Here is a 24,596-nt window from a genome sequence, read left to right as displayed (position 1 = left end):
CCTCTATCTGTCTTTCTCTCTGTGTCTGTCGCTCTCAAATAAATAAATAAAATAAAATAATTTTTAAAAACGTGAGACTAGGAAGATTGCTCAGTTCTTAAAGGTGCCTCCTTGCAAAATTAAAGATGTTATGTATAAGTTGTATGGAAACCTCCTTCTTCGCTAAATAGATAAGCTATGGAGAGAGAGAGAGAGAGAGGGAAAGAGAGAGAGAGAGAGAGTTGGGGTGGGGAAGAACAAAAATATCTTTTGTGGGTAGATAATGCTGTGCCCAGAAGCCATAGATTGTTACAAGAAGTTTTTAGGGACAGGGGTGGAATACCTTCCACCCCTCATGATACTCCCAAAACATTACAGACTATTGCCAAGGTTCTTGGTTTCCCACCAGAACTATATGGTAAGACTCTTGCTGAAGATGCCACATGCTTATGCTACAGGACACTGAGAAATCAAGCTGGAGCTAACATGGAAGCCTCTTCCCTGTTGACTAGCTTTCAAGATGCTGAAAGGACCTTTGGGGGCAGAAAAATTACCATGTTGGTTATAGGGAAACCAACTGCTCTCTGATTGGCCTTGAGGCCTGCTCTACAGGAGGAAATTCTTTCCTGGTACTGAAAAGTCTATACCTTGGGAGGTCATAAGCCTTTAGAGGGAAAACTGCTATTGTCTGGTTAAATGGATATATTATATCCACCAAAGTGCCTTCTAAATGCTTACATTTAGGCCCATATATTAATTCTACTCTCACTTTTAATTAGAGAAGTTTCTCTTTTCAGATGAGGTAACCACTGGGGTGACTCAAAAGTCACCATAGTGCTGAGAAGAAGTGACAGTGGAGTGCATAGCACTAAATGAGACATCTCCATCATTCTCTCCAAGGCTCAAGGTCCATTGCAGAAGAAGTGATGGAAAGAATGTAAGAGCCAAAGGAAGGAGAGGAGTGCTAACAATACTGTCTTCCAGACACAAAGTGGTCATGGTACTCATGACCTCACAGTGGCTGATATTACATACACAAGACCTGCATAATAAGAGAAAAAAGAATGATTACATCAAAATAGAAAGTCTACTTGGAAAGAAGGATTCAGTAGATGGGGGATTTGAGAGGAGGTGATAGAAGGGGGTTATGATATATCATCCTTATGAAGAGAGATCACCAATAAAAAAGTTTAAAAAATATATAATGTATATAAAATGCTTAAAATAAAGACTGACATACAGACAATTTGCTGTTCTGCCATCATTGTTATGATGGGTACCATCATGTAGAGAAATGAATATGATTATACATTGTAATATATTTAAAACTGCATTTCAATGCATGGCTGAGTTACTGAGCACACGGCCATTTGTCAAATAAGTTTGTGGACTTTGCTATGTATTTCAAATACTTTGCAGGTTGAAAATGTGTCTAATTCCAGAGACCATCTGTGACCTATGATGGAAAAATGCTTACAGAGTCTTAGGTGCTGAATGATCACAGGGTATTGTAGGAACATGTTTCTGTCTAAATGATTGCTAGCTAGCTACAAGCAACAGCAAGTTACAAGATATCTGAAGAAGGAAACCAGGCATGTTCAAAGCAATGTTTTCTAGGAAACTTTGAGATCCCAAAGCAACTGAGCAATGTACAGAAATGCAATCTAGTGAAGGCTTCCCCACTGAGGTCATTGTGGGCCAAAGTAATACTTCTTATTGATAGGTGTTCCCTAAGAATATTGATATGTAACCTGTAGAAAACATATTACTTTGAAATAGATACTTACTTGGTTCAATTATTATATATAGAAATTTTCTGAGTTTTTTTTTTTTTTTTTGGCCTGAGGTGGGCTTCAGCTATTATTTTAAAAGGAAAAGAAACTTGTATGCTTTTATATATGTATGTCACAATAAAGGGCTTTTGTGATTGTATTTCTGAAGAGTATCCATCAGAACTTCCCACAACAACAGCATCATCCACTTCTGAAGCGATAGAGGATTATTGTTCTCAAGCCTATAGAAAAGTCTCGCAGCAAGCAGTCTTGGAACAGTGGTTTAGCACACATAAGCTGCCTTGCTGATCTAATCTGATCTGCTGTCCTATGTGTTGGGATTTTTTCAGTCAAGGTCATAAGATGGTATGCTTTCCCACAAGCAAGACCTACTGCAAAAAGGAAAGCAGGTGGCAGACTCCCATCATCTCAGGTCCAATAAGATCAGAAAATCATTCCAGAGGTCCCCACGAGAAATTCCTGTATGTGTCCATGGGCCCACATGGGTCACACGTGATTGTGTAAGGTTCCTCATTCATTAAGTTTATAAATAGAAATTGTCTCTCTGTTTTGGAGACCAAGAAGTCCAAGATCAGTGAACTGTAGATCTGGTAAGGGTAGAAAGCAAGAGAGAACCAGAGGTTGAATTGGCAACCTCACTTTTTTTCAAAATTGGCATTAATCCATTTGTGACCTAAACACCTCTCCTTAGCCCTCACCTCCTTGTACTATTGCAATGGGGATAAGTTATGTGATGTGGGGGTGGATACAATCAAAGTGACTCAACCCACAGGTGTGGAGCCATTCTTTAGCATGTGGCCTCTTGTATTTGACCCAAAGCTGGGTTGTGTCACAAGGGAACTTTGGGGCCACAAAGAGGAACTTGAGCTGGTCTTTGCAAGTGGAAAAGCCAAATGCAGGAAACACAGGGCAAAACTGCAGAGGGTATGCTCTGCTTTCTCCAGGATGATAGTCACTTGAAGCAGACACTGTTGGCTGTGTTATAGCCATTGCCGACCTGTTATGATTTAAATATCATTTCCAAAGCTCATGTGTTGGGAGCTGAATCCCCTCTAAATCATCTCACGTGTATAAGGCACCTTTTTGGACGATAATAAGGCATCTTGATGAGGTGCACACAAAATGAAATGCTACTGACTATGGATGGGCTTCTTATGAAATAACGTGCGTGTGTGTGTGTGTGTGTGTACATGTGTTAAATACAATCCTGTTATCCTTGATTTTTTTGGAGCGTCATTATCATGAACATATCATTAACTGCTAGGATGAATATGTCACAGCTAGCATGAAATAGACTTTAGCAGCATTCATTACAGTGGACATTGTAGTTTCAATCCAACTTTTAAGGAGATTGGCAGAAGATTGAACAAGAAAAGTATAAAGTGCAGGATCCTTAAAATCAAGGGGTTTAATATTCAGTTGACAATATAAATTTAAATTTTTATATCAATTTAAGGGAAACAGGTAGACTATTCACTATCCACAACATCATGTCGCCATACATCAAGCACCATGTTCCCTTACCACACAAAACCCACTGGGTCCTAAATAGAATAGACAGACAGCTCCTTAGTTTTGTAAGTTCAGCCCTTCTTCTGTAATAGCCACTGACATCTGAGTAGATTTACTTTTTCCTGGAAAAAGCTGAATATTCAAAGAAAAAGATAAAATGCCCATTTTGTCACTTGAAGAAATGTCGTGAACAATCACCATGGACTTAGAATTAGTAGAATGTAAATCAGTGAGTCCTCACTACACTTGCATTTGAGCAGGCTGACCTTTGATGAAATGACTGTCCTTAAACTGCAGAAAGTTAGTGTGGAGATGGTAGATGCAGTAGGGAGAATGCCAGAGGCCAGGACGTTTCTCAGCAGCAGTTGGTAGAAACTGTTCCTTCATGGCAACCCCAAAGGGCATAAAACATGCTAAGCCGCAGCAGAAAGACAGCCACCAGGTGGAATGACTCCAATTTTGAACGTGTCTACCGGAGGATACATTTATTAAAACTCCATTTCAGGGCTGGAGAGATGGCTTAGCAGTTATGCACTTGCCTGTCAAGCCTAAGGACCCCAGTTTGAGGCTCAATTCCCCAGGACCCACATTAGCCAGATGCAAACAGAGTGCACGTGTCTGGAGGTCCTTTGCAGTGGCTAGAGGCCCTTTGCGTGCCCATTCTCTATCTATCTATCTGCCTCTTTTTCTCTCGGTCTGTTGCTTTCAAATAAATAAATAAATAAACTCCATTTCAGACTGTAACGGAAATGCATCAAAAAAAGCATCACTCCCACCAACTAAGTCAGGCTTGCTTTTCTCTGTTATATACCTCTTTTCTGTATGGGTAAGTATTTTCATTTCATTTTATTTTAAACTATCTAACTGACAAAAGGATAGATATAGATCTAGATCTAGATCTGGATCTGGATCTGGATATAGATATAGAGATAGAGATAGAGATAGAGATAGAGATAGAGATAGAGATAGAGATATAGATATAGATGTAGATGTAGATATAGACAGATATAGACTTAAAACATGCCACATCAAGGTTGGGTAGACATATACGTGGCATGCTGATTGCCATTGTCAAATGAAGTAACATGTTCATCATCACCAGCTACCGTGGGTGTGTGCTTAGTATCTGCTGGGGATGCTCAACACCCACCTTCTAATCACATTTCAAGTAGACACCATAGTATTATTAGCTTGAGTCGCCGTGTGTGTGTGTGTGTGTGTGTGTGTGTTATATTTTCCCAGCTCACCTATCTTAAAATTTAAGATCTCGTGGAGTAGCAGCCCTCCATCTTCCCACCTCTCGGTTCCCTGGTAAGTGTCACTGTATGCTTTGCTCATAGGACTTTAAACATTGGTATTTGTACATATAAATGAGCTCATACAGCATTTATTTTTCTGTGCTTGGCTTACTTCACTTAGCATAATGTCCTCCAGGTTCATCCATGCTTTTGCAAATAGCAAGGTTAGCCGGACATAGTGGCGCACGCCTTTAATCCCAGCACTACTTGGAGGCAGAGGTAGGAGGATCACCAGAAGCTCAAGGTCACTCAGAATACAGAGTGAATCCCAGGCCAACCTGGGCTATGGTGAGACCCTACCTTGAGGAAAAAGCAAAGCAAATAGAAAGGTTATCTTCTTTTATGGATGAATAATATTTAATTTCATATGCACATGTTATTTATCTGTTTCACCACTGATAAGCACTAGGTTGTTTCTATATCTTGGCTATTGTCAGTAAACCTGAAAGTGCAGATAACACTTGGAGACGCTGGAATCATTACTTTGGAATATGGACCCAGAAATGGGATTGCCTAGTCAAATAGTAGCTCCATTTTTGATTGTTTTAAAACAATTTTTAAAAAACTTCCATAATGTTTTTCATGATCCCAACTGATTTCCTGCCAGCAGTGTACAAGACTTCCTTTTCCTCCATGCCCTCAATACTGCCTATCTTTTATCTGAGTTTTAGTTTGATTAAAGAGTTATTTTAAGAGAGAGCAGAGATAAAGCAGAAGGGATCCCACCCTGAGAAGCTGAGTGAGATCCTGAGCAGGTGAATCTCTTACTGTTTAAGAATGGCAACAGGGCTGGAGACATGGCTTAGCAGTTAAGGTGTTTGCCTGCAAAGCCAAAGGATCCCGGTTCAGCTCTCCAGGACCCATATAACCAAGATGAACAAGGGGGCACATGCATCTGGAGTTTGTTTCCAATGGTTGGAGGCCCTGGCATGCCCATTCTCTCTCCCTCTTTCTCTTTCTCTTTCTCTTTCTCTTTCTCTTTCTCTTTTTCTTTCTCCTTCTCTCTCTCCTCTCTCTCTCTCTCTCTCTCTCTCTCTCTCTCTCTCTCTCTCTCTCTCTCTCCCTCTGTCTCTTTATCTCTCAAATAAGTAAATAAATAAATGAAATATATTTAAAGAATGGCCACAGTTACTTGTAGAAGAGCTAATATGCTGCTGAGTGCAGAATGGACAAGTGGTGGCTTTCTCTATAAGACCATTTAAAAGCTTTATGTTGTGGCTTTATGCATTTTCCTTTACAGAAGCATAGACTGACAAGGGCTGAGGATGTGACTCAGGGGTAGAGGCACTTGTCCAGTATACCTGAGTCTTGAGGTTCCTAGTACCAAACAACAAAACAAAACAAAAAACAAGGACAAAGTAGGCTTGTTAATAGAAACTTCACTGATGTAGAACTGTCACAACTTTCAGTTCAGCTGAATCGGCACTGGGAGCCTTTAACAGCGTTGGAAAGAGGATGAAGCAAGCAGGGAGGAGATGAAAATGGTTCACAGATGAAGGAGATGTTTGACTTCACAGAATTCTCAGCTCTTGAGGATAGTTTTACCACCCTTGTCTTTCAAGGAGCGTATATTCTTTGTATCAGAGACATGAGAAACCAGGAAAGAAGGAGAAGTTATCACATAGTAGAAAAGATATTTGGCATTAATTAAAAACTAAATGAAGTATGATATCCTGGGCTGAGTATTGGAGAAGAAAATGAAGATGAGTGGAATGACTGAGTAAGCCCAGATATAGTCTATAGTTCAGCTAGTCCTATGATGAATGTTAATCTATATGTTTTTGTTAATAAACTATAGTTATGTTACATATATGGCTTATACACAAAGGCATAGAACATACTGAGTACTCTATATCTTTATAGTTCTTGTCTTTAGATATTAAAATTGACTACACAAATATAAATTTAAAAATAAAAACTTTTAAGAAATTGTTTTCTGTGTGACAAAAAAAAAAAAATGTAATAGACTTTTACCCAGAGAAACAATGATAATTGCTGGTTATAGAACCTGCTTTGAAGTAGTCTTGGGAATTTTCTTGACTTTGTTGCAAGGTAAGTATGATGCCCACTCCATGGGCTGTATGGCCTAGCAGACATTTGCGCCCAGTTAATGGTAGTAGAGCTGATATGCTGTTGAATGCACTCTATTCTCTCAGCTGAACTGAGGAAGTGTACATTGGTGATACTTTACCAGTTATACATTTCCTATATGTCAATTCATTTCACAGCTATGTTCTGGGACATTTTGGGAGAACCCAAGAGACAGGCCATGAAGTCACTAGGTAGTGAGAGCTCTGGGCCTTGATTTCTCAGTCTTGTGCATATCAAAGCAGCTATCCTTCAAACTATTATTTATACATTGAGCTTTTTCATAAGATCTTATTTGCTTTTTTAAAAATCTTTTTAGGGACTGAAGATATGGCTTAGTGGTTAAGGCATTTGTCTGTGAAGCCTAAGGACCCAGATTCCATTCCCCAGTACCCACATAAAGCCAGATGCACAAAGTGGCACATGTGTCTGGAGTTTGTTTGTAGTGGCCAGAGATCCTGCCATGCCAATTCTCTCAATATCTGCTTCTCTCTCAAATAAATAAATAAAAATTTTTAAAGTTATTCTATAGGAATTTGTCCATGGGGACAAGGAGGAGTTCCCTTTTGTGTTATTTAACTTTTCTTACAAAAACTTGAACTATCAGGGTGGAGAGATGGCTTAACAGTTAAGGTGCTTGCCTACAAAGCCTGAGGACCCATGTTCGACCTCTCTCCAAATCCCATGTAAGCCAGACGCACAAGGTGACACAAGCTCACAATATCACACATACGCAAAAGATGGCACACATGTCCGGAGTTTGATTGCAGTGGCTGGAGACCCTGAGGCACCAATTCTCTCTCTCTCCTCTCTCTGTCTCACTCTCGCTCTTGCTGTCTGCCTCATAAAAAAAAGTTGAAATATCTACAAAATAGAATGATTCCATGAATTCCCATTCAGTTCCCATCTAGCATCAACAGTTTGCAACTCATAGTTCAGTCTACATCACAATCACTCAGCCCCACACTTCAGTTTCCACAAGATTATATTGCAGCAAATCTTAGGTATGACATCCTTTATCTGTAAATATTTCTGTACGTATGTATCTCTGAAAGATATTTGCTTAAAAACATTACCATGCTAGCTTTATCATACCTAAAATGTTAACAACAATGCCTGCTATATGAAATATCCAGGCAGTGTTGAAACTTCCCTACTTACCCATGATTTATTTTTTTACAGTTTATTTAAATGAGGCCTATGTTTGCATTGGCTTTTATGTCTCTTAATTATTGTATAATCTAAAGCTATCCCTTTGTGATGGGCTTTCCACACTGTTTTGTTGATGGATGCCCAAGTGGTTTCATTCAACTTTCTACTGAGCTTTCCTGAAACAGTTCCTTCAGTTCCCATTAGCAATCTCACTCCTTACTATGGTTGCATTCCCACCCTCCTGATATCTGCATACCCAGCTACCTCACAGACATTGCCCTTTCCTTTCCTTCCTTCTATGATCTTTCATCACTCTTGGTATTCCCTTGTCTTCAGGAAATGAGCCACAAATCACAAGAAGGTTCAAGTCAGAAAGACTGTGTCATCTTTGACTCCTCATTCTCTCACACGTCCTCTATCCCGTGCATTCTAACCATTATTAATTCAACCAGACCCATCTAATCCATACGCTCTTCTCTTTTTCCATCAATACTCTCACTAATTCTTAGCTGGATTGCTTTCACAGCATCCTAATTTGTTTTCCTATCACAATTTCTATCCTATTTTTTTTATTTTTAAATTTTCTTTATGCATTTGCAAGGACAGACAGACAGAGGGAGAGAATGGGCACACTGGGGCCTCTGGCCACTGCAAATGAGGTCCACATGCATGAGCCATCTTGAGCATCTGGTTTTATATAAGTACTGGGGAATCGTACTTGGGTGCTTAGGCTTTGTGGGCAAGGACTTTAACCAGTGAGTCATCTCTCTAGCCCCCTGTCCTATTTTAATTTATTGTTTTCATTCTGTATTAAGAATACTTTCTCTAGAACAAATCTATTCACATCCTCTTACTTAGAACCCTTCAGTGGCCCATTATTGCTTTAAGAACCCATACTCTGACTGCCTGTCAGACTTATGTATCTCCCTTTTTCCTCACTTCCCTCCGTGCAGGACCTCCTCCTGAATCTCCACAGATGCTTGCAGACCCTGGTGTGTCCCCCACTGTCCTCATACCCTTTCTCCTTATTTGCTTTAACCTGACTTGTGCTTGAATTTCTGTGAGGTCTCTTCACAACGCCTGCAGCATCCTCATGGCGGTGATGCTCCCCCTCACTTCACAGAGGCTGAAGGTCAGGGAGGACCGTTTGTTGCTGTTTCATGCTCGGACCTCACATGTTTCCAACATGTCCTAAATACTCAATCAATTAGCTGATCAATAAAGGAGCGTGAGGGCTGGAGAGATGGCATAGCGGTTAAGCGCTTGCCTGTGAAGCCTAAGGACCCCGGTTTGAGGCTCGGTTCCCCAGGTCCCACGTTAGCCAGATGCACAAGGGGGCGCACGCGTCTGGAGTTCGTTTGCAGAGGCTGGAAGCCCTGGCGCGCCCATTCTCTCTCTCTCCCTCTATCTGTCTTTCTCTCCGTGTCTGTCACTCTCAAATAAATAAATTAAAAATTTAAAAAAATAAAAAATAAAGGAGCGTGATGGCTGATTTTATGGGCCAACTTGACCAGGATATCCAAACAGCTAGGAGGTCGTTATTTCTGTGTGTCTGGTAGGGTGTTTTGGGAAGAGATTAGCACCTGCATTTGTGGATATAGTAAAGGATACCCTCCTTCGCCAGTCGGGCACGTTCCATCCAAGCCCTGTGCTGCTGGCTGGAACAAGATGGCGGAGGAAGAGCAAAGTCTTTGAACTATGCACTCTCTCCTGACTTCTGCTTGTGGTACTTAAACCAGACTCCCCCCCCCACCCGCCCCGGCCCACCACACATGCACACCCATGCCCCACTTAGTCCTTTGGCTTTGGACTAAGAATTACAGTATTGATTCCCTTCCTTCACAGACCTCAAATTCAGACTAAATCACTTTGCTGGGTTTCATCACTCTCCAGCTTGCAAATGACACATTGTGAGACTCCCTGGCTTCCAATAATCATGTGTGCTAATCTCTCTCTCTCTCTCTCTCTCTCTCTCTCTCTCTCTCTCTCTCTCTCTCCTTCCCCCCCCCCTTTCTCTCTTGCTCTCACTCCCTGCATCTTATACTTTTGTTTTTTCTCTTGAAACCTTCAGTAATATGAGTGACTGATGAATGAATGGATTAAATGAGTGAAATGTTCATGAAAGTGGCTAGTTCTACACAGACCAAGGCTAGCTAGATCATTCTAATTTTTAAAAATTTCACTCTAAAGAGGTCTTTTTTGTCTTTCCATAGACATTACTTAGATCCTGCCAATAATTAATACTATTATTATCTTTTCTTGCTTGACAGGGCTCTTCTAAATGTCTCAAAGGAAAGTTATAATGAGAGCACTTCTCAGACAAATGATAAAGTTATAACACAGCACATAAAATGTGATGATAAAACTATTGATGTACCTATCTTCTTGATATCTAGAAAATATAAGAAATTGAATATTTTAAGACATTATGGAAATAATGTCTAAAAATAAGAAGCAATGTTATATTTTTTCAAAAATAATGTAAGCATATAATATGCTATATTTGTAGAATATTTTCACTAATATAAAACTTTCCAGGTCAAATTAGAGTATGTCTCATTGCATAAAAGAAAACTTGTGATGAGCTTTTGTAAAACTAGTAATGAATACACATTTTAAAATTTATTGCCTAATAGACATCCATATTGCTAGTGTTTATAGATGAGCTTGGAATAAACCCTTGAGTTGTCAATAATATGACTGTGAAAGTCTGGTTGTCTTTGTTAGCTGTCCTGAGGTGAGAGTCCTTGCTTCACCCTCAATGTGGTCTCTGTGGACCTCATTGTAACACATGAGGCTCTGGTCTGGCCTGCAGGTCTGAAAGAGGCATTGAAAACACTGCTGCACTACACCTGAAAGTGAGAGGGGTGTGGCTCTTCCAGGGAATAATCCCTGGAGGTTTGTGTACTCCCACCAATAGGCTCATCCTTCACTAGCCCCACCTAGCTCATCCCCTTTCCCTTGCCTACAATGTGTGATCTTCAAGCATCCCGCCAGGAGGGCTAGAAGCAACTCTGCAAACTCCTCGCCAGTAGCGTATGCATGCATGTCAGAGGTCTTCACCAGGCACTGGCCAGACAGCACTTAGGCCCACTGCTGTAGCTTCAAAGTGAACTGAGACCCATGCTGAGGTCTTGGTCCTAAATGTGACAGTGTCAGGAGGTGATGGCGTCTCTGAGAAGTAATTAGGCCACAGCTCTGCCTTCCTGAGTGGATTAGCGTTCTCTTGGGTCTCCGTATCAGAGTTCCCAGGAGCTGGTTGTTATCAGCGAGCCTGCCTGGGCGTCTCTTCTGCACACACCTGCTCACCACTTTCACATAGGCTTCACCAGGTCATGTCACCCTCCACGTGGTGACCCAGCCAGAAGACCCTCACCAGATGTTGGTGTTCTGCAGTTGGAGCTCTCCAGCAGCCAGAATTTTTGGCCAAATAAATCCCTTCTTTCGTTCAGTACCCAGAATCAGATGTTTACTTATAACTATGCAAAATAGACTAAAGCAATCACCAACTTGACGTGGGTTCATATAGATTCTGAGTATGCCCAGTGACAAGAACATCCATAAAGATGCTCTGGCAAAGCCTGGCTCCGGTGAGAAAAGCTCTAGGGAAAATGGGAGAAGGTAAAAAGCTTGCTCTCATTAGTCACAGCCAAATAAGCAGCCAGGCTCCCTAATAAATGGGTTGAGTTGAAATTTTGGTCCAGTTATTCTCATTGTACTTAAGGTAGCAAATTTATCTTTGAACACAGCTTAATGTAGAGCCAATAAATCACAACATATAATTTTGCAATGGTTAATGTGGTCTAATACTTGCTATGGGTTATTTAGGTGCTCCTTAAATTGCTAAGGAGCTTTAATTTCTGTGTGCTTTTATACTTGTGTTGAAACTTTTAGGTTTTATTTGTAGTCTGCTTCCATATAATTCCTAAATTTGGATGCTGACTAATTTTTTGGAATCTCAAATATGAAGGACATGTCTAACTGTGTCATGATAGTCTTTTTAAAAATTTTTCTTATTCACATTTTTTTTGATCAAGTAATAGTGATTGCTTAAATGTGAGCTTTATCAGCTTTCATACTTTTCCTTCCATATTCCCATTTATTTCTTGCTGTGTTTTCTCTTCTTGAATTCTTTGCTGCTTTTTAATTTCTAGTTAGCAAAAGTTTTCAGGAATATTTTTTTTTCAGGGTGAGGCATAGATCCAAGAAATCATCACCAAATTCATGATCACTTGGATTTTCTCCTATGTTTCTTTTTTATTTTTAATATTTTTATTTATTTGTTTGCAAGCAGAAAGAGAGAGAGGGAGGGAGAGAACATGAGAATGTGTGTGCCAAGGCTCTTGCCACTGAATACAAACTCCAGATGCACATGTTGCTTTGTGCATCTGGCTTTTGTGGGTCCTAGGGAATTGAACTCAGGCTGCAAGACTTTGCAAACAAGTACCTTTAATGGCTGAGCCATCACTCCAGTCCCTCCTATGTCATTGTGTATAGGCTTTGTAGTTTCGTGTTTGACACTTAGGTCTATTATGAATTTTGAGTTCATTTTTATGAAAGGTATATGGCTGGTGTCTAGAATCATCATACCATGCTTCTTTTTTTTGTATGTAGCTGTCCAGTTATCCTAGTACCATGTCTTATATTTTCCAATATTTTAATTAATTATTTTGTCTCTGAATGCTATAAAATCCTGTTGTTATCCAACCACAATTACTAATAGCTAAAAAGAGAATATTTAATGTACAGAAATACTCCAGTTTGGACAATAAATTAAATAATCATTCTAAAAAAGGCTTAGTTTTCTGAAGGGTTTCATTGGATCATCTTTTCAAATACTTTTGTTTGTTTGTTTTTTGAGGTAGGGTCTCGCTGTAGCCCAGGGTGACCTAGAATTAGTCTCAGTCTGGTTTCAAACTCCCAGTGACCCTCCTACATTAGCCTCCAGAGTAGGTGGGATTAAATGGCATGCACCACCATGTCTGGACCCTTTGGAATTTTTAGAGCTAAAATAAATTAACAATCCCCTTTCCTTTTGTCTGTGCGCCCTGTACACACAGCTTATCTCCCCAGACACGACCTCATTTAATACTCAAAACCACCTTAAAGGTTAGAACTATCACTAAAAAGACAACTAATGCCCATACTTTTTGGGTAGGGACATCCTGAGCTTTTCACTTTCATTATGTACGGGCAGTTTCTCTTTTCACTTCACTGAGGAAATATCCTGTTAGGGGTGGGAAGAGAGCCCTTTGCCCCAGAGGGTACCTAGCAAAGGCAGCACATTCTTGATGACCTATACTTCTATTTCCTGGGTAGAACACCCAGCACAGGGCTCTCCACCTGTGAAGAATCCAGTGTGAGAAGGGGATAAGGAATGGAAACAGAGGCAGTTTCCCTCTGTGTGAGGCTAGGATGACTCTTATCATTTAGACTGAGTGGTAGTCAAGACTCCAAGTTGCTCAGCCTCACTGAGCTACCACTAGCTCTAGATGTTGTAGACCTGAGAGTGAGAGCTGCCTATGTGGCCATATCTGGGCTTATGACATGGTACAGGAAAAATCCAAAAGGCAGTGTGGATAGACTGGACGGTCTGGATATGCTGATGGTCTCGACTCGCTAAATACACACTAGACTCAGAGGCTGGACACAATGGCCCATCCATTTACATGGGTCTAATCAGAACTTGGTCAGCTCAGATATAAGCCCAGTGATGCCTCAAATTGATGACTCGAGGGAGTAAGCACCCTTACTACAATGAGTCCTGGACATACCTCAGGCCTGATACACAGAATCTGCACTATCCCAATCCACTAGCCAGCCATTGTCCACTGGCAACCTGAGTGAGTCCAGCAAGCCGACTTCTGGCACCAGGGAGGTCCCGTTCACTGGAGCTAGGGTGATGAAGATGGAGGAGGCCAAGCTGGTTTGACCTATAGTCCCCAGCCCAGAACTTGTGATCTTCATTTAGCCAAAGGAAACCCTGCTACTCAAAATGGGGTCCATGGGCCAGAAGCCTTGCCATCATCTAGGAAGGTTGTTAGAAAAGTGCTAACTCAGGCCTCGCACCCACTGAATCATCTGTATTTAAAAAGTTCCCAGGTGATCTGTTTACACTCTCCAGAATGAGAAAACACAGACCCAAGTGCTTCAATACATTTCCAGAAGTTTAAGCTGAGCAGTAAAGGATCACTCCAGCCAAGAACAAGCAGCCATCATTCATGTGAAAGCATGTCTGTTGACTTGTGAATGCTATTATGGACAGGCAACTGGACAAGTGAGAGGTGGTCATTTGTGTTATGGGCAGGCAGCCTAACAAGTGAATGGTGGTCATTTTTAAGTACAGCATTATACGTCTTGGAAGCCTTATTTTTGTTAACATTAAAAAGGAAATCTTGCAGCTGGAAGATGGCTTAGCTGTAAGGTCCTTGCCTGCAAAGCCAAAGGACCCAGGTTCAATTCTCCAGGATCCTTGTAAGCCAGATGTACAAGGTGATCCATGTGTCTGGAGTTCGTCTGCAGCAGCTAGAGACCTGGCATGTCCATTTTCTCTCTCTCTCAAAAATAAATAATAAATAATAAAATCTTTTTTTAAAAGAAATCTTAGCGTATGGTGGCACACGCCTTTACCCCAGTACTTGGGAGGCAGAGGTAGGAGGATTGCCATGAGTTAGAGGCCACCCTGATACTACATAGTGAATTTCAGGTCAGCCTGAGCTATAGTGAGACCCTACCTGGTAAAAACAAAGCAAAACAAAATCTTAGAATATCTGTACACTTCTTTGAACCTAATCCTGTGTCAAAACTGATTTATAAAAATGATACAGGCTTCTGAGTCTTTTCTAAGGTGCATGACTGGCCGACCCTGCCTGCCTGTTCCCTTTGAAATCTGATATAATCCTAGTCAGGTACTCCTTTTTCACTGCATTCATTAATTGTAGTTCCTGAGGGGGCCAAGGCTGATAATTATGTTTACAGTGAAATATATGGGCAATAAATGAAATACGCACACAGTTTATGAACTACCACTAGCTGTCAGAATGGCCTGAGCGTCCAGGTGTATGTACTTCCTGTAATTACCACATCTGCAAGGAGACTGCTGCGCCCGCAGCTTGCATGGTCTCCCTCACCGAGTTGCAGACTGTACACATTCTGACTTCTGTTTGCTCCTCTTGCCACCAAGAGAATCTGTTTGTCTCACATGGGAAACTGAGCTGAGCTTGGCCAACATTGCATGCATTTCCTTTCTAACTCCTCAGCCTCAGATGAAGGGAGGAAGACAGAGTTTTATATATCTGTGTCCTTTTTTTTTTTTTCTTCTTGGCTTTATTCCCATTCTAGCTGCCTTTAAGGACTAAGTCATGAACGGCAACCTCCTTATCACCTTCCTTCCTCTCACTCTACTGTATACATTCCAGCAATGGTCAGCTAGCTGGGAGAAGTAACTATTAACAGAAAAAAAAAAAAAACGGGGCAGAGGAGAAAAAGGTAAAATGAATCTCTTCCTAGGCACTGAGCTTTAAATATTTACATGTGTTCCCCAAACAGGTTTGGGTGAGACTTTTCTTCCCTCTTATGATGGACACTATGATATTTTACATGGCTGAATCCATCATGATCCCAGTGAGGAGGCCTTTCCTCTAGCATCAGATCCCTCTCCATACACAGTCTTCATGGCCACCTCCATCCACGGGGCCACGGCTATGTAGCTGGGCCATACCTACACAGTGGGCTTGCGCAATGCGACAGGCTGGCAGAGGCCTGTGGGGATTCTTGACAAAGGGATCTCTTCTACATGGGGAGTAAGGAGAGGAGGCAGAGTTGACAGATGTGGGCCACACTTCCCACAGAGTTTCCTGAGATGACATGAAGACCTTCAAGGAGAACCAGCTGCGGAGCGTGCTTGGGCGAGGAGCTCTCCGCTTCACACAGTTTCCCATGCCCGGGCAGGGGGCGGGAGAGCTAGGCAAAAGGCTGTACCTAGAAAGGTCTTAGGGAAGGACAGACGACAGTGCAGGAGAATGGGCAGGGAAGCACGGAGAGATGAGAAGTCAAGCCCAGCTCTCCAGTGTGTACTGCTTCCTGCCCTGGGCCCCGCTCCCTGGCAGCACACACCTCCTTAGATATGCCACCATTTAGGGGAGAGGGTGGGACCATCAACAAGGCAACAGACTCCAAACTGACCAAGGTGAAATTTCCTGCAACGTGGCATAAGAGAAACTTGGAATATCTCCAAGCTGTCATAAGGGAATAAAAGATATTGGTTCTAGCTTCCCTTGGCTGCAATAATGCCTGGTAGCAGACATTTCTGACACTATTAAGTAGGATGGTGTTTGTCTGTTGCCGTTGGTGCTGCAATGGCAGGCACTGAGCTACTCCATCATGCTTTCAAAAAGCCGTACATTCTTATTTTTGTTTTAACATTGCAAACAACATAGATTATTAGAAAGGGGAATTATTTTGTTAGGGTAGTTCTTGTTTACTTTTGTTCTTCTTTTTTTGGTAGGGGTAGCAATACTGGAGCTTCATGTATGCTAGCCATGTGCTCTACCTCAGAGCTATAATCCATCTTTTTTTTTCTTTTAAATGGCATGGTTTTTAAAAAGTTTTTAAAGAGTTCTTAAGAAAATGCACACTTGCCTGAAAAATATGGAAATATCCTGAACTCTTACCAGCTGAGCAGACAAAGCTTTCTAATAGGACATACATTTCATACTTTCTTGGTAAAGTGATAGTTAGTACTAAGTACCACTGATTCTGTCAAGGTTTCAAATATACCAACTCACCTCAGCTCTATAAATTTTTCCACTTTTAAGGGACAAATTAGTTTTGAGCTCAAATGAAAAGGTATGAAAAAAAATAATGAAATAAGATATTTTGACCTATTTTAAAAGTAGTCATCTGGCAAATAAACCAAGGCTTAGTAAATAGAGGTCTCTGGCTATCTTCTCTATGAAGCGATGGTTGGAAAGATGAACAGAAACTGTTTTAAGACAGTAATTTTCCTATTTGGCTCTCTTTCTAAGCTCATTTTAGCTTCACAGTATTTACATCAAACTTGTCCTAGTTATTACATGGAAAGATGCTCTTAATGTGTTCTAAGAAGTTTGTTTCCTAATTAAGATATACTTTTATTTTTCTAATGTGGATTTTTTTTTCTGGAGTTTTCCATGCTTAGATGCCTCTGCCTAGATTTATGTGATTTATACAAGAAAAGTATCTTTCTTGCCTACAAATGAAAATAAAGGAAGCTGATTATTTCTTCATTTTCTTTTTCACAAAAAGGCACATCTCACGTGCATGCAGATTCATGCATATGTCCTGAAATTTAAAGTCTGCAAGCTGAACACTCACTAAGCACTGTTATGACCTGGCAGGCCTTGACATTAACTTGTAACAAGTTAGAGACAACTTAGTTTGATATGTTTGCTTTTTGGTCTCTCTGCAGAGTCCCACCATATTCTTATAATTCCCTTCATTTTCACTACACAACTGTGTCATTCACCTTGAAATCAGAGTGTACTATGACCTTTTCTAGAAAACTGTCCTTAGGGTTGCAGTTCAGGAACCCCCTGATGTTTCAGGTACCCACAGTAAATAAGAGTGTGAAATAGTAAATGGGAAAAAAAATCACAGAACTAAAAAGTTAACATGCGATTCTGAAGAACATGATTCAATCTCAGGCTGGCCTGCTCCATCTAACCTAGACATGAGTCACTCCTTTGGCCAGCATAACCCCAAGAGCAGCGCCTGCTTGCCGGTCACTTAGGAGCCATTTTGTCTATAGAACTGACTGCCATCGTACCCCAGGACTTGTATCTAACTAACTCTTACTTTACTTATCCATGACTCCAGAGCACATCGGGGTGTGACTCAAGGGAGACACCAGGCATACAACAGGAAAGGACAGGTCAACTCTGGTACAAGGCAGCATATATATAAATATATGTTCTGCATACACTGCATATATACATGGCATATATATATATGTGTGTATATATATGGTATATTTAGGGTTGGTACTGTATGTGGCTTCTTAAGTCGTCCACTCTGGGTTTTGGAATATGTCCCCTTAAAATGGAAAAAGGGGCAACTTCAAATCATCCCCTTCACAAAGTCTCACTGCAACTTATTTCTAGTCACCCAAATCACATCAGAATTTCATTCAGTTAGGCTTGCTGTTCTACCATGTTCAGTTTGACACCCCTCTCCTGAAAGGTAGCGATACCATTTGGATCTCAGGATGTTCCTGAATTTAGGGATAGACACACTTCCCTGCTCTGTAGAATTAGATATTTATCTTCCAACATTTCTCTCTCCTTTTCTTTGTAACAAAACCCTGGGTTGTAACTAAATAAATCCACTTCTCCACTGCCTTTCAAGACAAGGAGGGAGAAAGAGGTAAATAGAAGCTACTTTGAAGGATTTTTGAGAAAAAAAAATCTTTAAGCCTTTCACTTGTCCTCTTCATTTTGTCTAGAACATGAAGCAATGATTGCAGTATGATGGCTACACCTAGTGATCCCTAAATAAATTTTTGCAGGCAGGAAGGATGGCTGAACAGAGGCAAGGGCCCTGGCCAGAGTCCCTCATACCTAGATAGGGCCATCACTCCAAAGTTGATCTGTCTTATTCTAGGTGTCAGTTAAGCATCCATCAGTAAGGCAGATCACTAAGGTGTGTGTGTGTGTGTGTGCGCGCGCGCGCGTGCGCACATGCACACGCATGTGCATGCGCATGCTCACATGCAAGTGTGTGTATTCTGTTAAAGGGACTGGACCTGAGGCAACAGTGATGGGAACTGGTCGAGCAGTATCTGTAACCCTATTGTCCATGTGTCTGATGCCAGCAGCTACAGACGGGTGAAAAAGACAGATGGGTCAAGCAAGGAGAGGAAAGCTGAAATCTGCATCAGGACCTTCACCACAGAGCTGATCACACACAACCAGCTAAAGAGGGACCCAGAAGGAGCAGAGCAGTTGCTGGCCTAGGTGCTGCCTCACGCCCATGAGGCTCATCAGTGATAACACACATGGCTGTGGGATGGCTGGGATTTCTCTCCCCTCCATATCCCCCCTAGAATCTCTCTGTGGGATGCACTCCAACTGGAAATCCATACCAAAGAGAACTCTGGGCTGTGTAGTATAACATCACGCCGCCACCACAATACTGATTTTCTTGTTTAAATTATTTCATGTGAGACAATCTGATGGAGAACCAAATGGAATTCCTAATGGATACTAAAGTGGCCCTGTGTAGACATGTTGATTAATAGCTAAAGTGGGTGATGAATGTGTTCTGTGCTTTCAGAGAATGTAAACACAGAGAATTCTTAGCTTGTTCATAGGTAAGAAGTGACTTTTAAAACCTTTTTGGTGTATTTTGAGAACTTTAAAGGAGCTAGGGTGATGCTAGCTTCATAAAAGGAGTCAGGGAGGATTCCCTGGTCTCTGATTATGTGGCCTAGTTTGAGAAAAAATGGTTTCAGTTCTTCTATGAAGGTTTGATAAAATTCAGCTGAGAAGCCACCTGGTCTTAGACTTTTCTTTTGGGGGAGGTTTTGGATAACCTTTTCAAACTCCATGGATGCGGTATATTTAACAAATTTAAATGGTCAAGGAATTAATAGAGAATTATAGAATGAAAGAACCAGAAAGAATACTAAGAAGTGACATAACAGTTGTCCATTAGATCCTGAAGGCCATAGACAAGAGAAATATGGTCTTGGAATATTAATTGCATGTGAAAAGAATAAGATCATAACGTCATATAATTTAAATAATAAAGTTGTTTTGATCATGACATAAATGGTTCCAATTTAAGCATCTAGACCTTCAGTGTTCCTCCATCTTGTTCATAGCAGTTCCTTGTAACTTCTGAATGATTTCCATAAGCAGGTGTCAGTGCCACCTGGGTTCTCTGGGACAGCAAGGCTTGTGAGCAGGTTCTTGGAAGGGGAGTGATGCTTGTGCATAGTAAAAGAGGAAGAACTGGGTGGGCACCATGATGCCAATCTGAAGTACACTCATGAAGGAAAGGAGCAGGGACACAGAATTGAGCACGAAAGCCTCAGGTTGTGGTGGAGGTCTGACAGAGTGTAAGCTAAGCCATGGAGAGCCCTGGAGCAGTGGTGGTCTATCAGAGGGGTCTTTGCATGAGCAGAAATGCACCATCACCTTCTAGGCTTCAACTCACACACTGGCCAGGCCCTTTCTGCAAAGGGTCAAGAACATGGCTTCAGCTCCAAAGCTAAATTGGATCCTAAGTTTCTGGAGCTGGAGGCTCTCAGTGTACTGTACTTGTTTCAAGGAAACCTCAAGGATCTCTTGGCAGGAGACTGAACAGCCAAGTGGACAAGAAGAATCATTACTGGGGCAGAATAACTCATCCCAGTGTAAAATATTTAGGAGGCATGATTAAAACTTAATTAAGGGAAATGTCTATTCAATGAAACAAAATTTCATTTAGACAGGAAGAATAAGTTGAACAGATCTATTGTAAAATGCAGTGGTGCCGGGCGTGGTGGCGCACGCCTTTAGTCCCAGCACTCAGGAGGCAGAGGTAGGAGGATTGCCGTGAGTTCAAGGCCACCCTGAGACGACAGAGTGAATTCCAGGTCAGCCTGGACTAGTGTGAGACCCTACCTCAAAAAAAAAAAAAAACCCATGAAAAATAAATAAGTAAAATACAGTAGCTACAGTTAATAACAGTTGGTTAACTTGAAAATAACTAGTAAGTATATGAAGTCATGTGTACCTAAATCTGAGTGACTTAGCTAATCCATGTGTGTGTGTGTGTGTGTGTGTGTGTGTGTGTGTGTGTGTGTATAATCTCAAAACATTATACTATAGACTGTAAATATATACAAATTTGATTGCTCAATTTTAAAACCTAATAAGGAAAAGGGAATGGATTGACTTCTTCAAAAGCATATTACTATTTTGTTATTGAGTTGGAAGGTGTCTCTGAGTTCACACAGATAGGAACATGTGCTGATGTTTATTCACAGAGCTCCTTAACCCACGCCAGTGACAGAACACCCTAGCTTAGGAAATTTTGTTCTTAGCTTTTCCAAAGACTGAGGAATGCCCCACCCTCCCAGCATCCCCACTGCACCTCATTTCCCTCTTTGTTAGAACATCAGGCTTCCTATCTCCTCCAATATCCTTGTTTCCCATCTGTTTTATATTTCCTTAGTGAATGGATAACAACTTTGTCTAAACAGCTAATTGACATCGATTGATGAGAGGTGAGTGATCACTTGATTTGCATCTACAGAATTAAACCCAGATAAATTGCTGGCCAGTGGGGAAACTTTCAATAATCCATACAGGCAGTATGGGTGAACATTTGGTTGAAAGTCTATGTATATTGGCCTTTAATGCTGGAAGGGCAACAGCCTCTCATTGCAGATAACAAATGTTGGGCAGTAGGTTTTATTTTTAATAGTCTCTCACTCCTATATGATGTTCTCAGCACATGGGTCAATCATATTTATCAGCCTCTTTGGAAATATTAACATTCTGGAAGATGTCTTCCTATACTTTATATTTTCTACTCTCAACATAAACATAATAAAATAACAATTAAGTTCCTTCCATTTACAAAGAATGACATTCAGTACTTTAGAAGCACCACGTGTTTAATTTAGTTGTTCTACCAATTACATTCTATAATTCCATTGTATAGGTGAAGCTTAGAAAACTTAGTTGCCTAAAACATCAACCAAATAGTAAATAGTAATCTGACTCTAATTTTTGTTTTATTTTTTCTGCCCTATAAGTCACATTACATATCAAGGTTTAAGACTTGTTTCTTAAGTTCCATATCTGTGGAATGAGGAGTTTCTAATGGTTGGTGTGGGAGAATAAGTGACTGACACTATGATGAAAAGATTGGTCAGGAATTGATAACTGCTAAAGCAATTATACTGGCTTATATTTAAAAGGAGTCTATATTAGCCATTCTGTTTTTTATATATTTGAAATTTCCTACAACAAACATAGGTTGGTACGAGATTTCATAAAGGCAGTCAATAGTATTACATGGATCAGCATCATCTGGGGCTGTGACTGAGTGGTAGAGCACTTGCTTAGCACACTGAAGGCTCTGGGTTCAGTCCCCAACACCACAAAAAGTAAAAACAAAAACAACACAAGAAAATGACTTAGCATCTAGCCAAGACCTTATGAAAGTCCTGCCTGAAATGAACACAGAGAGGTTGGGGAAGAGAGAGAAGAGTTTAAAACAGAGCATAAACGATGTGATTACAGCTTTGGTCATGAAGGTACAAAAGAGAAGTCTAGGCTGGAGAGATGGCTTAGTGGTTAAGCACTTGCCTGTGAAGCCTAAGGACCCTGGTTCGAGGCTTGATTCCCCAGGACCCACGTTAGCCAGATGCACAAGGGGGTACAAGTTAGTTTGCAGGGTCTGGAGGCCCTGACGTGCTTTTCTCTCTCTATCTATCTGCCCCTTTCTCTGTCTGTCACTCTCAAATAAATAAATAAAAATAAACAAAAAAAGAGAAGTCCAGAAACCTCAGTGTTTCTGACACATCACATAAGCAAATGTTCTCTTTCCATGTGTAAATCAAAGCATTCAGCTCCACTCACTGCCCCACTTTCATTTGCTTAAACCCAGCCAACCCAAACTAGGGATGCCCAGTAGAGAGAACTGCCAATGTTTGTATGTGGTGAGCACATCAGGAGAAAGTTCTGGATTTAGGGAGACATGGGTTATTGTGTGCAGATATAAATAAACTTTGTTCTTAGCTCAGGTTCTGTCAACACCCCAGCACTACACACAAATCCATTCAACGATGAACGAGTTAGTGTTACTCGTACCTAATGAGCCCCCAAAACCACCTGAAGGGCACACGCTGTACTTGGCTAAGCTTGTTTGCAAAAGTCCGTCCTTGGAATACAAAGCTACCACAAAGTATGCAACTAGCTCTGAAATACGTGTGTGTTTTCAGGCAGCCACGGGGCAAAACAGGCCTTCTCTTCTGTCGATCTACACTTCAGATTTTGGCAGTGGGATTTCCAGGTATCACACACTTTTTCCCATCCACTCTCTCCATTTTTCAGTCCCCAAAGATATGCTTATTATAGAATGTTTGCGAAGGCTTAATAAAATATTAACAACTACCTTGAATCTATCAACCACTGTTAATTTTGAATATATGCATTTAGAACATTTTTTTTTGAGGCAGGATCTTAGTCTAGCCCAGGCTGACTTGAAACTCTGTAGACTCAGGATGGCCTCTGTGATGTGATGGCCTCTCTGTGATCTTCCTACCTTAGCCCCCTAAATGCTGGGATTAAAGGCATGCAGTACCATGTCTGGTGTGTCAGGATTTTTAATGCATGTACAGACACTTCAACTTTAAAATTGCATAATATTTTAGGTAATTTGTTCACTCAAGTATAGCCTATGTAATTTTAATAGCCATAAAGAGCCTTCATAATGATATTTATAGTGTTTGCACATGTGTATATAAAATAATTTCTTAAGTCAATGTATTTTATTGGACATTTATCAAGAATTATTATTATAGGTGTTGGAGAGAAGTTAAGGTGCTTGCCTGCAAAACCTAGTGACCCTGGTTCGACTCCTCAGTCCTCACATAAAGCCAGATGCACAAAGTGGCACATGCATCTGGAGTTCATTTGTAGTGGCTAAAGGCCCTGGCTCATCTGTTCTCTATCTCTTTCTCTTTCTCTCTTTCCTTGGAAATAATTATTTTTTTCAAAACTTAAAGAATTATTATTGTACATTCAAGAAAATTTCAAATTTCTGCCTTGTAAACTGATCCTGTATGAATATTTTATAGATAATGGTTTCTATGACCCTATTATGCCCTTAATATAAATTTTTAGAAATAACATGTACAGATATGAAATTTTGCAAGCTTTTCAATCATTTTGTCTCCTAGAGATAGAATAGAATTTACATTATCCCATCAGCACTTTTTGTCTTGCCAACTCCATAGGTAGGAAGCTACATAATTGCATCTGTATTTATATTTCTTTTATTAAAAACATCAATAACATTTGTCAAACGTGGTGACATACGCTTGAAGCCCTTGCACTTACTAGGATGAGACAAGAGAATTGACACAAAGTTGAGGCAAACATGAGCTACACAGTGAATTGCAAGCCAACCTAGGCTGCAATGTAAGATGCTGTCTCAAAAATTTAAAAGCTATGTGATACTTGTGTTAACTTTTAAAATTCAGTTTTCAAATTTCATGTGTGTGTGCTTGTGTGTGTTAAGTGCAGACATATTTGTGTCACGGTGCATGCATAGTTGTTAGAGGGCAACTTTCAGCTCCATGTTGGCCTTCCACCTCCTACTGAGACAGGATCTTTCACTGTTGTTCACTGCGCCCTTCATGAACCTCCAGAAAATTCTCCCATCTCTACTTCCCTTCTCACCATAAGTGCACTGGGATTACAGAATCCCATCACAGCTTCTGGATTTTTACATGGCATCTGGGGATCTGAACTAAGGTACTCAGGGCCGAGAAGCAAGCTCTTAACCTACCGAGTCCCCTCCCCAGGTCTTGTGTTAACTTTTTGTGTTTATAAATTTCTGTCATAATAATAAATACTTGGCCAAATCAGTCTTGTGGAACACTATTCTCCAGGAATGACAAGACATTGCATTTAACTGTGATTGACTGATGTGAGACCTGCACATGATTTAGATGATTAACACTCCATCACAGAGGTGGGAGGGAACAGCTCATGAAGCCTCATTCCTCCTTGAAGCT

Source organism: Jaculus jaculus, chromosome 12 (assembly GCF_020740685.1).
Source record: "Jaculus jaculus isolate mJacJac1 chromosome 12, mJacJac1.mat.Y.cur, whole genome shotgun sequence".
In the NCBI taxonomy this organism is placed as follows: Eukaryota; Metazoa; Chordata; class Mammalia; order Rodentia; family Dipodidae; genus Jaculus; species Jaculus jaculus.
Note: the sequence above shows the minus strand (reverse complement) of the source record.